Source organism: Kryptolebias marmoratus, linkage group LG2 (genome assembly GCF_001649575.2).
Source record: "Kryptolebias marmoratus isolate JLee-2015 linkage group LG2, ASM164957v2, whole genome shotgun sequence".
Lineage (NCBI taxonomy): Eukaryota > Metazoa > Chordata > Actinopteri > Cyprinodontiformes > Rivulidae > Kryptolebias > Kryptolebias marmoratus.
Window position 1 is genome coordinate 8,271,265 of NC_051431.1, and position 14,945 is coordinate 8,286,209.

The 14,945-nt window shown below is 37.3% G+C and overlaps 1 protein-coding gene across 1 annotated transcript in view; it reads left to right on the forward strand.

Annotated features, from left to right (window-relative positions):
• Positions 1-13,547: 13,547 nt before the first annotated feature.
• The window catches only part of lrfn1 (leucine rich repeat and fibronectin type III domain containing 1), a 183,745-nt gene continuing 182,347 nt past the window's right edge, over positions 13,548-14,945 (forward strand). The window contains exon 1 of the mRNA XM_017433776.3: positions 13,548-13,691. The gene's annotated coding sequence lies outside the window, so the exon portion shown is untranslated. The remainder of the gene's footprint in view (positions 13,692-14,945) is intronic.

A 14,945-nucleotide genomic window follows, 5' to 3' on the forward strand; every position in this document is an offset into this window, starting at 1 on the left:
TTTGTTTTTTTAATGAGAAATATTTGCCCCTCTAAACAATTATGTTAATAGATAAGTCATTATTTACGGAGACGCAGGGGGAACCGTATCTGATGGGGGAATGGGGCTCGACGTAACAACAGCAACTCGAGCACATTGCTGCCCTCTATATGTCAAGAGGACAAAGAACACCTTTTCTGTTCAAATTGCCAACCCGCCACAGTGGCGTGTGTGTTGATCAAATTCACCTGCCACTTCAAATATTTACCCGCATTTGGCCGGTGGCGGGTGCTAATTTCCACCCCTGGTTACAATACATTTGTAAAATTTGTTTGATTATTTTAGATTGTAATGCACAAATTCAGAAACTGAAAAGGAAAAATGAGAGTGAATATTTTTTGTTTGTTTTCTCATATGTATTAGACTTCAGTGAACATTGTTTGTGCTCAAAATTTCAGTCCCAGTCCCATTTCCATTGGGAAATTCTGATATTTATTCAGTTTGTTGCTACGTGACAACATAAATAATTTCTATTTTTAAAGGTAGATTTCAGCCCTGTTACCCGTGTGATTCATTTAAAGGACACATTTTTCAGTCTTTCAGTGCGTTGACCTTTTGTGGAAGAGATGAAGTCAGGGAGGTTTTGTTCAGGTTGACTTACCAAAGCTAAGAACCTGCTCCTAGCAAACATAAAGAACTCATAAATTTCACTGGATAGTGGATATTGCAGCTTAAGTTTACTTTCTGAACTCAAGGAGTGATGGTTTTTTCTTGTTGCCAAAAATGACCAAGCTTATTTAACGATCCATCTCTCTTGAACAGACAGCAAAACGTTTCTGAGAAGCACTGCATACTTGTTATTTTTAATCCAGTCCTGACACACGCCTGGGTGTTGGTCTGAATGTTTACAGCATCTAAAACCTGATTATGTTTTGTGCAGTGCAGAGCTTACACAAGTCTGTCACTGACACTAAAGGGCTTGGTCTTTTTCACCCAATAATACTTAGGAGCATTTTGGTTTACGACTCGAGTTTGTTGTCACAGAGCATTGTCATAATTGTATGCATATGTTTGTTAAAAATGCTGTGTTTGAGCTATATTTCTTTTAGCACGATGATGTATTGCACAGAACAGATGGCATAGAGTTTTGCTTTATCTCCTGTTGGAGACTGCTGTCCGACATGACTTTGATTTTGCCTCTCTATACAAAACAGATTCTTTGTTAAAGATGGAGGTTGTGATTTTTAAGCCACTAAAATAAAGAAGATCGTCATGATTCTGTATGCGTCCTCAGTAAAAAAAAAAAAAAAAAAAGATTGTGATGTTTGTGCACAGCACCGGCTCTCTCAGTAGGGGAAACAACGGAGTAGGTAGGGATGTTGGACACAGCTGCATTAGTCAGCAGACAACCAGCGGTATTCAGGTTCACAATCATAAACTATGCGCTCAGAGATGCCTGATGAATCACTACCCATTTTCTTTTTTGTCACGGAAAGATGATAGCTGGGAGCAAATTCACGAACAATTCAGCAAATGTGTAAGTCTTTGCTTTAACAAAAACTTAATTATGAAGGACTATGTTTAGAAAGTGCCCTCTTTACTTGTTTTTTGTAACATATATCCTAACATTTCAGAGCAATTTGAGCCTGCTTCAGTGGAAATGAGGACAAAGGCAATAAACATTGACATAAGTCAGTACATTTTTGCTAAAAGAGTACGATAGTGATTTTGTTCAGGTTTTGTGTCAAATCAGTAAGTTTTCATGATCTACTCTTTAATTGTTGGTGCTCTGAATAATTGCAACTATTTATCATGTTCCTGTGTAATTACGGTTGCCCTGGCAGAGCTGGAATATGTTACTAATGATTGTTCAGATTTTCTGGCGTGAGATGATGGTTGGCTCTTGTATTATTTTTGGTTTCCATGTGAGCTGATGCAGCTTTTGGCCTCTCATTTGTAAAACACATCCATTTTTTAAAAACTAGAAAGTCATTTCAATTTAGAGAGGTGATCAATTTGGTGACTTTTTTTGTAGCTCAGTTTTTGTTCTGTTCATAATCCAGAACTAAAACCACAAAAAAGGGATCAGATTTCTTTTTTCTACTTCATTCATGAGTTTCTTGGTCTTGGAATTGTTAAAGCTGCTTTATTTGAAGTACAATCAGTGTTTTGTACGCCAAGTAGAAGTGTGTTTGCATCTGTTTACGGCTAAAATGGAGAGAGAAAATCAGGCTTTTGATTGCAGGTCCTATTTCACAAAGATTCATGCTCATTTCAAAATATACAGACTTTTAAATTTTAAATTTAAAGTACAATTTTACCTTTGTGTTTACATACAGCTTCAAGCATAATTCTATGTACTTTGTTTATCTGTGCTCTGGTTCGAGAATCCAAACTGCCCATCTTATTTCTATGATTTCTTTCTGAAAATTGCTCTTCTGTTTGAAATAAAATTTGTTTTTCTGATTCAGGTTAGGGCAGTCGTACATGATGGAAAAGAAGCTGAACCTCATAAGAGAAAAGTAAAAAAACTACACAAGGAATAATTTCCCCCTAATGATGTGTGTTATTTGTTGCGTATCATGGTGTTATTTTGCCCACAAAACTGAGAAGCGCTTTGTCGCCAAAAACGCCTAAAAAGGAATGTTTATTATCACAGTGATAATAACGAGATGTATAATTTAAGGACAGTAATGTGGTTTTATTGTTAGCTTAGCTGCAAACCTGCAGTTTTCTCCTTAAATGTAGTTTAGTGAAAACATTCAGTAATTTTGTGTTTCGGATGCTCTGTTTTGCTTTTGTGCTCCTTTGATATTAGAATGTGTAAAATGTATTATTTTTGCTTTGGCTTTGAGTTAACATTTACCACACCTTAAAAAGGCTTTTTATGGGTGAATATTCGGAGGGAGGACTTCATTTTTCACTAAAAACGTACACTACTTTTAATACACAAGAACAAGCCTCTGTTTGTATCTTTTAAATAGGGAATCGTGCTTGTCAAAGTAATTTTTTTCATTCACAGTTGATATTGTTGTTTCTGTTTGAGTTCTGAACAACAAATCCTTTGGAGGCAGGATGTTTTTATATAAAAAAGTAAAGGATAATGGGATAGTGGCAGTGTGACTCAATATTGAGCTGCCTCGGGGTACGTTTGGTGCTTATCTCTGACCTCATGTGGAATGTGTATGATGTGGTCTCCCAGCAGCATACAAATATACATATTGTATTGTTATCAGATGTGTTACAGCTCTACAATAGGCTTATGAATATTGTAAAGGTATATTCTTTTTAACATAATAGGCTTTATGAAAAAAATTATAATTAAACCGGATGGGGAGAAAAATGAATTAAGGACAATTCAAGTTGGATTGACACTCATTTTGTGGCACTTTTCTGTTTAATGCCATCTTTATGTAAAAGTTCTGTGCAATTGTGCATTGATGTGAACAGCTAATGGGAAATAATTCTTACACTATGTGAAAGACATACGCCAAGGATCCCTCTCTTTGTGCGGCATATACCCTTATTCTGTTTCAGCTAGAGAGAGAAACAGGAGAACAGAAAACGTGGAGATATCCCATGGTGTGCACACCCACAGCGTTTGACTTCACTATATTATATTTTAAATTATTATTTTTGTGTGTGGTCTCACATAACTTTCTAAGAGGATATTTTGAAAAGTTAAAAACTGATTACATCTATTGAAAAACTTTGCACATCAATTTATCTGATAAGATTAAATTTTAATGCAGCAGTGTGATATTTTCTCCCCCCTTCCAATCTACAAGCTTTTCATTATGTACTGCCTTTGAAATCCACCCCTTAATTAAAATTTCGCGTCATTCAAGGAATTATGTGAAGCTGCAGGGTTAAGCTGCTTTGCTGTGATGCCATGAAAATACATTATGTGTGAAACACTCCATGTAAAGGCACTTAAAAAGTGAATATTTATCATCAAATATGCATTACTTTCTATCGCTGGATAACTGTCACTGTTTTTCAAGGTAAAACGAAAAAATTAAACGGCACATATTTTTAGACCCCAATATTAAAAAATTCCAGAGTTTTGGCATGACAGACCAGAAACTTTATATTTTATGGGCCATTGGTTTACCTATTACTGAAAAGATTATGGTGCATTTGTCAAGCCCAAAGGGAAATCCAAAGCTCCAGTAAAATGGACCTTTATTATTATCGCTTGCTGCCGAAAGGTGAAGGCGGACAATAATGTTTCTGCCCATGTGTGTGTGTGTGTGTGTGTGTGTTTCACAAGATGAAATTTAATGAAACCTGCACAAAGTAATCATCAGATGCACATCTACAACTGATTGACTTTTGAATTTAACCTGATTTAAGACTGCTGCCGCAGCCAACTGACCTTAGAAAACACAAAAATCGTTCTAATTCAGTCAATTTAACAGATATTGTACTAAAATTTGGTTGTAGATGAGTCATTAACAACACATACTCTAAGTGCTGCTAAATGCACACCCTGCCTTAAAACTTTAGCGTTGCCTTTAAGAGTCAGCCCTGTTTCTCTGTTAGCAAAATATCTTATGAACCACTGAATTTATTTTAATGAAACCTTCAGAAAGTGAAACTGATTAACCCAATTTGTGATGGCTGCCACAGCTAATCCACGTCAGTCAACACAAATTTTATAACTCAGTCAGTTTTACAGATATTGAGACATTTTACATTTTACAGAAGCAGGTAAAGAAAATGGATGGATGGACAATAGATTGAGCATAACGTTATTTTAAAGGTTTGACCAAAATGGCTCCAACATGAAAGCCAGTGGGCGATATGTATTTCCTCAAGGAATGCCAGGCCTTTAATTTTGTTTATTTATTGAAAGTGTCACGATACAAGTAAGTTCAACCCCTGCACATTTACATATTGTCAGCATAACAAGACACCCAGATGTCTTTCCTAATCTGTCATTTAAAACCCAAATCAGGGTTTAATTCATTCTGAATGGTTGTTTAAACATAAAAACCATCACAGCATCCCATTCTCCTCTAAAAGCTACTGACAGAGTGCCACAGGCTCTGGTCACTTTCATTATAATGGACAGCTGAGGAGATTTGGTTTCTGCTGGAGTCACCAGGCAGCTGTAATCAGGAGCATGGCTCTCTCTCGATCTTGCTCAGTAATTAGAAACAGGGAGGATGTAGAGAAGAGCATTTATTTAACCCTTACACCCCCCCACCTTTTTTTTTAAAGAAATAAATCTTGTTCTTTTCAGGCATCTCTCTTGCACATCTTCATTTTCTCTGTATGCCCAAGGTCTTCTTTGACATATTGTCAAATGTATGTGTTCATATAGATTTAGATTTGCAAGATTAAAACATAAAGCCCAAATATTCAAATATTATTTAAAATAAATTTTACAAGTAGTGTTTAGAAAAGTTAGTTGTTCATGCCACACCTAATTCTGTATGTCAGCTGGGATTCTTGGCTTGCTGCCCTCAACATGTGCACTGAGGGAATCCCAAATTCCTGTCGTAAAAAGCACAGGAAGCTGTGACCTCTTTTGAAAGACTATGAATCATCCTGTTATCTCCATCTCCTCAGTGGCAGGGACTCTCATTCCGGCATATCGCTGTCGAGCTGGGGATTGGTAAATGCAATGCTTCTGGTTCTGAGATTGCACTGGCATTCTCAGAACTGAATTGTGGAATCAAATTTGCATGCCTGCAGATACGCACACAAAATTAAGCACCAAAGCCGCCAGGAGAAAGTTGATACAGGAAGTAGCCTAAATCACACAAAAGGTAGAATTATAAAAAAAGAAAAAAGATCTGTTCAGTAATAGCCTTTTTAACTGTGTAGTCTCAGGCTGGAGTAATGAAGCACAGACAGTCATTAGTATGCCCTATGGGTGTCTAGTCAAATTACCTCTTGGCCTTGCTGCTGTGACTCAAAACAACTAGCCCTTCCAGTCAGCTGATTAAATGCAGCAAATCTCTACGCTTGCTGATTTCCCCCTAATTGGTGTTGAAACCTCAAGCCAAGTTTACACTCAAAATATCATTCTTGGGATTTCCATTTAATTTGTACTATATTCAGCCTCACCAGGGATCTAATTTATTTGCAACAGCTGAATTTGAAAGACGGCTGCAAATTGAGAAGATACAACATTTCGGGTTCAGTTGCGCTAGAATATTCCTACTGTAGCCTCTCACAATGACTTCCACATTTCACTTTAATTAGTTTTATTTGTTCTTGCACGGCCACTGGGTGTGTGTCGTCCTCACAAACACATCTGGACAGAAAGGGATTCAGAGCCATGGGCGTCTATGAATTAGCAGTCACTTGCAGAGTGACTTATTTGAGAGCTGGTCGCAGAATTTGCTTAACATTTGCTTTTGAAACGCATTAATCCTTATGTCTAATTACTTAGGTGTCGTCATTTATTCTTATGAAGCAAGACTTCATAAATATTTGTTTGATAGGAGGAGAAGACGGTGATCCTCTTTCCAATCTGTGTGCAGGAAAAGGATGAGCTGCAAAGGTCACTTCATTACCTCTGACAGACACAATAGATATTTTACTTGCATTTCTCTGTCATGGCTACTGCCAGAATATATACAAAGGGTCAGACCCCACATCAGCTTTGTATCCTCAAGCATGAAATTATATCCAAGCCTCTTTTAGTAAGCTGCTGTGACAATGATATGTCTGTTTTTGTTTACCCAACAAAAATAAATATTGTAGATAGTGGGGAAAATCCACGATCAGTATAACATCAAGCCATTTCCAGGTTTTAATGATTGTGTTCATACATGAACCAGGGAAAGGGAAATTGTAATCCACTGGCAGTGTTCACAGGTTGCTTAATTGAATTCTGGTAAAAAAAAAAAAGGGTTTAGGCTGGCCAGCCGCCAGCATGCTAAACAAATCTTGCTTGTGCCAAATTAGTGTTTTCCAAGTTAGATTTAAAATACTTCATGCTGTGTAAAGTTGTCTAATAATGGTTGTCACAGATAAATGAGAACAATCTGGATTAAGAATTTGTTGGTGGACGTCCCAGAAAACCTACAACACTGTATGTCTTCATGTAAGATGACCTCTGCTTTTTTTTTTTTTTTCCCAGTGAGAAAAAGACAGATGTGATTTTTGCACCGTTAATGATGGTGACATTTCTAAATGTCTTTTAAAATAGACCACCTTGCCTGTCTTTGAGACTGGAGTTGGGACACCTGGTGGTCAGAAGCTGGCCAGGGGCCCAAGAGATGGAGAAAAGGCTAACCTTTTAAAATAATACGAGATTAGGTCATTCATCCTTGTCTCAGCGTTTTTCATTGTCGGGTTTTGTGCGGAGAAAAATAAAAATAAAATCACAGCAATCTCGAGGCATCTGCTACAGAAAGCTAAACTCCAAGATTAGGTTTCATGCCGCCCATCTAAAACATACAGCACAATACATATAAAGCAGCAAAACGCTGGAAAGACTTATTGCCCCACAGCGTGGTTCTCTTCTCTTACACTTTGCACCAGTTATTCCCCAAAGTGCAAGGTCAGTTCTTATCTCAGTTAACATATTGATTCTGTGAAGTCATTGTGTGGAGAATGCTATCCAGAAGGTATTTCAGATTGTTTTCCCCTGTCAGGGTTTTAGCTTTTTACAGTGTGTTACATATCACATTGCTGTCTTGCAGTCTGCTGAGTGACTACCATTTGCTGAAAAGGCAGTTCTCATCTGAAAACCATGTCATTAATTATTCTAGTTTAAGTAGCTTGACTTGTGAATTTCTGGATGATTTTTTTTTTCAGAAGTGATGATTAATTCGCCATCCTTTTTTCAGAACCAGCAAAACAGTTTTGTGTTCCTCCTAATTTAATGTTCATCTTTATATACTCTGATCATCAGGCTGTCAGTGGGAAATACCTCACGATGGTGTGCAGCAGATTTCTCAGAACGATACTGTGATTTTAATTCCCTCAGTGTTACTATTTATAATATTTAAATTAACCATGGTTCTGTGTTCAAATAAAGCTCCAGACACCAGCTCAGTGTTAACTTGCTGTTAATTTGCTGCATGTGTCACTTGATGACTGCAGGAATAATTAGCACCTGACTAAATATCCCAAGTGGTGATCTAAGACTCACAATGATCACTTAAATTTCATTTTAACACTTTAGACAGGTTAAAGAAAAATAGCCATTTAATTTTTAAAAACGCAGGTCTGTCTGAACAGTTTAGATTTTGTATTATCCACATATTTCCTAAGAAACAGGAACATTATTCAAATATATACAATAACAAAATGCATTAGTAATCAAAATCCTTTATTTCCTAATTATTGAAGGGCATTTTTTAATCACTGTAAATCCCATAACTGCTGTTAATTGGTATTAACTAAGGCATAAAAAACTGCTTCTTCAATCTGTTGATATTTCAAACAAAAGATTTTAAAATGCAAATTTACTTCCTTTATATACTTTAAATAGTTTGTTGCCTGCCACAAAAACACAACTTGTTTAGTGCAACTGTCACAATCCATGTTTTAGGTTGTTTTTGTGACAGTTTTTTGTTTTCTATGTTGTGTTTATTTCTGTTGATTTTGTTTGGGTCGTTATGCTTCCTTGTGTTTAGTTGACTCCTTGCTCCTCTGTGCCATTAGCCACTTCCTCCCATAAGTAAATTTCCATAGTCATCCTGCCACACCCGTCTTCACCTACCTTTTAGCCATCAGTCACTTTTCTCCAATCTTCCCATCCGCCCCTGGCTTTATATTCTCTCCACCTTAATTCATGCAGTGATCTGTCATTGTGCTTTCATGCCATGCTGGGTTTTCCTCCGTGTCATTCCTCCAGTGTTCGTTTTAAGTTTTTTGCTGCCACAACAGCGTTTTGTTTCAGTCCTTATTTCAATAAAACCTGAAGTTTGTTCCTGAGTTCTTTGCATCAGTCTGCATTTCTGGGTTATACCTCTGTGAAACTTGACAACAACCATATTTTATAGATTTTACTTTAGCTAATCAGCTATTCAGACTTGTCATATGGGTAAACTGTTATTTAACATTCAAAAAAAAAAAATGAAGAAGACAGAGAGACTTAAACAAAAGTGTTTGTAATTTTACAGATTCAACATGTTACTTTGTCTGAAGATGTTTGTAGTGCACAGAAGAAAATGGGGGTTTTTGGTTTAGCCGTCTTCATGGATTACAGACTCTTTAAATAACTGGTCAACTTTACCTCTGCTCATTCTTCCAGTGTGTGGCCCACCATCTTCACGTGACCGGCAGCCTAACATTAACTTTTTAGGGGGTGTTAACTTGTGCAGCTTTCTTCTCTCCTTCATCTTCTGCTCTGAAGGCCACGAGACTGATAATGAAAAGTTGCAGTGATGAAAGATTGATAATGGCATGACCTTGTTTTGATGAATTTGGCTTGCAAAATATTTTGCTCTGTTATTGTGAAAGTTTTTAAGTCATTCTATTAGGCTTAAAGAATAAACATGTCAATGCCAATTCAAATTAATAATTTCACACATTAATCATCATGTGAGCGAGTTGTGACGTCTACATTTACACTGGCATTACTAGAGGCATTTTAAACTCACTGCAGCTCCTCTCATAAACAGCAGGTTCCATAATGATGAAAATAGTACCACCAGAAGAAGTCATGCAGAAAGTGTTTTTTATCTATAGAGGGTTTCAATTTATCTACACCACCAAGTTAAAACCTTGGTGAAAACTTTGCAGATCTTTTAATTATTATATTTAAAGCAATACATTTGCCAATATAAATACCCCAGGATATGGTATTATCATATTACCACCCTTTCCTTTTTTGAACTCTGTTATCTATAACGCATTCAACTTTCAGTTTTTTCCTTTCTGAGTGGCATTCAGAGGGCGCAGTTTTAATAGAGTTCTGAAAAAGTTCACGCTATTGTTTTAATATTGTTAGACTAAAATTTTTATTAGATTCCAAAACTTTACACTTTGAGAAAGTCAAAACAGCTGCAGGGAGTTGGAACCCTGGTCTCCATTTGTGAGTCAGAGGCATCTGAGCCTCCAGTCTTAGACCTCATGTCATTCCCATTTAATATTTTCATTACACTGATTACACACGGAAGGCTTTCTAAAACCCATGTCATTGTTGTAGCAAATTTAACTCTCTGCCCTCAGGAAATTAACTGGGCGATGTTGACCTTTGGCGAGATGAAGATAAATCCCTAATTTGGGCGATAGTTTTTTCATGAGGACACCACCATCTTGAAATAGAATAAACTGTTTTATCATGCTTCACTTGTGCTTGAGCAGTAAAACAGTGCAGCAATTAGAGCTCTGTGGTGCTCATCTGCCACCTCCTCCTTTATTCCTTCTTCTTTTGCGCATCACAACTTAAAGCTTATGTTCACAGTTGGAACATCAAAATACTGTTCTGAGCTCGATCCAGTCAAATTACCTTTATATTCTTTAATACGAGTTGTATAATTTCTGCTTTTCTTTTTTCATTTTCAGGGCCTTTTGCTGAATTTGTTACCAAATTGTAATTGTTTTCTTTTACCTTTCTCTTTTTGCATGCAAGCGTAGCAAGCACATGCATTATTCACTGTTTAAACCTGAACACTTATGAAAAACAACCATGCGGGATGAAACCAGTCAGAAGAGTAGAAATACCACTAAAATATTAACAAAGAATACCTGTTAGACCCAATTTCCTTGAAACATTTACGCCTCTTATAGTCTTAAAAGCCGGAAATCACACAGTGTCAAGTGCCTTGCTGCACAAACACCAATTTTTCTGCTGAGCTTTTTTGGTTTGATTACAGTCTCTTCTAACTGGCAGGATGTCACCTACCACACAATTAAACCAACAGGTTCCTTGTCTTAATACAATGTTTTCTCTCTTCTTTGCAGTCGCAAGATAATTTAAAGTAATTAGAATACTTGTTTTTGCCAGAGAACAAAGTGTTGTTCAGCTGGATGTTAATAGATTCCAAGTAATTTCACAGAAAAGAGTGGTCTTTGGCTTTTGTATTGAAAAAATTAACAATGCAGGCTTATTATTTGAATTATCCTACTCCTTAATCACTGTGAATGTCTTTGCCGTCTCCTCCAAACAGTGTGCAAAACCAGTCATTATCAAATTGTCTCCATAAATGTTGGCTTTCTATGAACTGCAAGTCAACACTGCAGTTTTATTTCAGTGTGAATCTGTTTCATTACCACTGCTGTTAAATTATTAACTGTGTAGATGTGTATATTCGTCAACAATGTATGCTTTGTGTAGAAAGTCAGGTGAAAGTGTAATTTCAACAACTTTATAAAAGGTTTTAACTGTGTCATAGGTATTTCATAGAAATATAGTAATTAGGATTTACAGTACATTAAATTTGCACAAGTTCTTTGATATTATTGTTTTAATTTTAGTTTATTTCAGTGGAGTTTATGCCAAGAAAGGAATGCATACTGCCCGTTGCCTTTTATGCCAGTGTTTTAGACTAAGATCATATGATGTTGAGAATTGAAGAAGTTGTAACTGTTTTGGTAAAATCTTGAAAATAATATTGTTCACAATCTCATGCAATATAATGAGATGTCAACCTCAGAGTATGTGTTGTTAATGGTGCTCAGCTACTACCAACTATCACATTTTAGCTCAAGATCTGTAAAGGTTAATGAGTTATAGCCACTTTTGTGTTGAATTGGATCGACTCCAAAAGGAAATCAGTTATAGATGTGTATTCAATGATTACTTTTTGAAAATAAAAACTGTCCTGTTGTTTACATGATATTTTGCTAACAGACAAACAGGGTTGACTCCAACTGTTAAAGATAAAGATTTAAGCAAAGATCTCATGCCACACCTAATCTTTGCAGACTATCTGTAGAATTTTCTCATACAACACCACAGCTCCTCCCTCAGCACCCTGTCATATGCTTTTTCTTATTCCACAAAAACACAATAAGGTTCTTTTTGACCCTCTCTGTATTTCTACATCAGCATCCTCAAAGCAGAAACAGCATCTGTGGTGCTCTTTCTTGGCATAAAACCATACTGTTGCTTACAAATAGTCCCGTCTTGTTTAAGTCTAGCTTCCAGATCTTCGTCGTGTGGCTCATCAACTTAATTTCCCTGTAGATGCTACAACTCTGTACGTCACCCTTGTTCTTAAAAATTGGCACCAGCACACTTCTCCTCCATTCCTCAGGCATTTTCTCACTCTCAAGAATGCCATTGAATAATTGAGTCAAAACTCTTACTGCCATCTCTCCTAGACATTTCCATACCTCCACTGGTATGCCATCAGGTCCAACCTTCTTCCCTTTCTTCATCATCTTCAAAGCTTTCCAGACTTCATCCTCACTAACCTTTTCCACTTTCTGGTCCACAGTTTCTATGACCTCTAGTCTTCTTTCCCTTTCATTCTCTTCATTCATTAGCTCCTCAAAGTACTCCTTCCATCTTCCTATCACACTCTCCTTTCTTGTTAGTTCATTACCATTTCTATCTTTAACAAGCCTAACCTGCTGCACATCCTTTCCACCATGATCCCTCTGTCTTGCCAGTCAACACAAGTCCTTTTCTCCATCCTTAGTATTCAGTCTCTTGTATAACTCGTCAAACCGTCTGTTTTGCCTTTGCTTCCTCCTTCTTTGCCCTATGTTGCATCTCCTTATATCTCTGTCTACTCCCTTCAGTCCACTCACTGTCCCATTTCTTCCTGGCTAACCTCTTCCTCTGGACAACTTCCCACACTTCACTATTCCACCACCAGGTTTCCTTATTGTCTTTTCTCTGTCCAGATGACACACCAAGTACATTCCTATTTGTTTCTCCAATGTAATGTAATCTAAGTATCCCAGTCATCTGGAAGCTCTTTCTTACCACCCAGAGCCTTTAACAGCTCCTTTCTGAACTCCTCACAACATTCTTCCTTCCTCAACTTCCACCATTTGGTCCTCTTTTCTTCTTCTTCACCACAACAGTTATCCTACACACCACCGTCCACAACCACAATCTCCCTCAGGTCTTCGACACACAGTGTAGTCTACCTGCGTACTCCTGACTCCACTCTTATAGGTCAACCTGTGTTCCTTCCCCTTTAGAAATAGGTATTGACTACAGCCATTTCCATCTTCTTGGTTCCTTTCCTTGACACCAAACCTGCCCATCACTTCTTCATCTCTTCTGTTTTTTTCACCAACATGTTCATTCAGATCACCACTCTCTCCTCCCTGGAAATACTCTCTATCACTTCATCCAGATCCTTCCAGATTTTCTCTTTCTCTCCAACCGGTGGAGCATAACCACTGTCAACATTCAGCATCAGACCTTCTACTTCTGCCTTCAGACACATCACCCTGTCTGACACTCTTTTCACCTCAACTACATTCCTTGCCAACTCCTCCTTCAGAACCACCCCTACTCCATTTCTTTTCCTATCCACACCATGGTAAAACTGCTTAAACCCTGCCCCATACTGCAAGCCTTGCTGCTCCTCCACTTGGTCTCTTGCACACATAATACATCTACCTTCCTCCTCTGCATCATGTCAGCCAGCTCTCTACCTTTGTCTGACATTGTTAAGTCAAGCTTAGAAGTGAGGGGGTAGGAACCATTCTGTGATAACCTGATGACACAGGGACCAGAAACATGGTGCACAACACTTGAATGCTGTGGATGGTGCCAACCAAACATGGAAAAATCTGTGCAGAACTGACATTTACAAACACCAGAGAGGCAGCCGGTAAGAAAACAAACTTTTGAAAGAATAATGGTCTGGACTCTGTTGCTTCTGAGATGGTGTTGGAGGTGAAGCAGTCACAGATCTGATTTCTCTGAAGGGTGTGGTCCAAACATTTCTGCTATGTGACTTTAGTCATGGATTGATTGGTTTTCAACAATTGTTTAGAGTTTGTTTGATTTTAACAAATGTTTAATGTTAACTATCTTGAGATTTATGGGCTCATTGAAGAGATAATGTGAAACATTTGATTATTGTGTCTTTATGGCATTATGAGATAAAGAGAGTATTTTCTTGGTAGTAAATTTTATAAAGTTCTGTGGATAAAGTACTCGGTAGATTTTGAAGATAGCCATAGGTTGGTTGTAAGTTTAATACTGTTAATGAAAATTTATTTATTCAAGCGAATAATCTTCTACTTTCACACTAACTTCTTTACAAAACAAACATACAGGATGTACTCTGACATGACTGCATGTCTGATTTTTGTTTTGTGTTATTTGTTAAAGGTTTTTCACCAGAAACAAACAAACAAACAAAAAAAACCTGAAAAAAAATTTAGATTTTTTTGAAAACTTGATTTTAGGTTAACTTTCTTTAAAATCGATGGAATAAGATCATTGATTCACAGGTAAAAGATTCAAAAGACACACACACAGACACACACATTAATTCTTTTTATTGCCTGTTTTTGTACTTTGGTTGTGGACAATAATAGTGTTATTTTATTACTACATTAACTACGTATAATGCATGACTTAAAATTCCTGCACAAAGCCATTGATCTCAGTTAGGCCCAGCTGATTTTTCACTTACTGGTGATGAAAGCTGCAGTGCACAAGAAACATTTCCTGTCAAGTTTCTCATTACTACATCATCCTTCTGTAAAACCTGCTGAGGATGCCAAACGAAGAATGATAGCCGGTCGTAGCAGCACCTGCAGAGCCTGATAAGCCAGGTCTTGCTGGTGTTAGTGAATCAAGACCCTTGACTATCTCCAAAAACCCTGTTGCAGAGACCTGTGCCAGATTTGGGTCTGGATAAACTCTGGCATAGATAACTAAGAAAGATGTTATGAAATGTTGTACAGGTCACCACACAGACCTTTCCTTTCATTCAGCTGCTTTGAATGCAGCTTGAAAATAAGCCATGCAGGCAGTAGGCTCTGCGGCTGCAACATGCCCTCCAGCAGGTGTGATGTCAGAACATTGTAATACAGGATTTTCAGAGACCTTGGCTTGGAAAACATGATGTCTG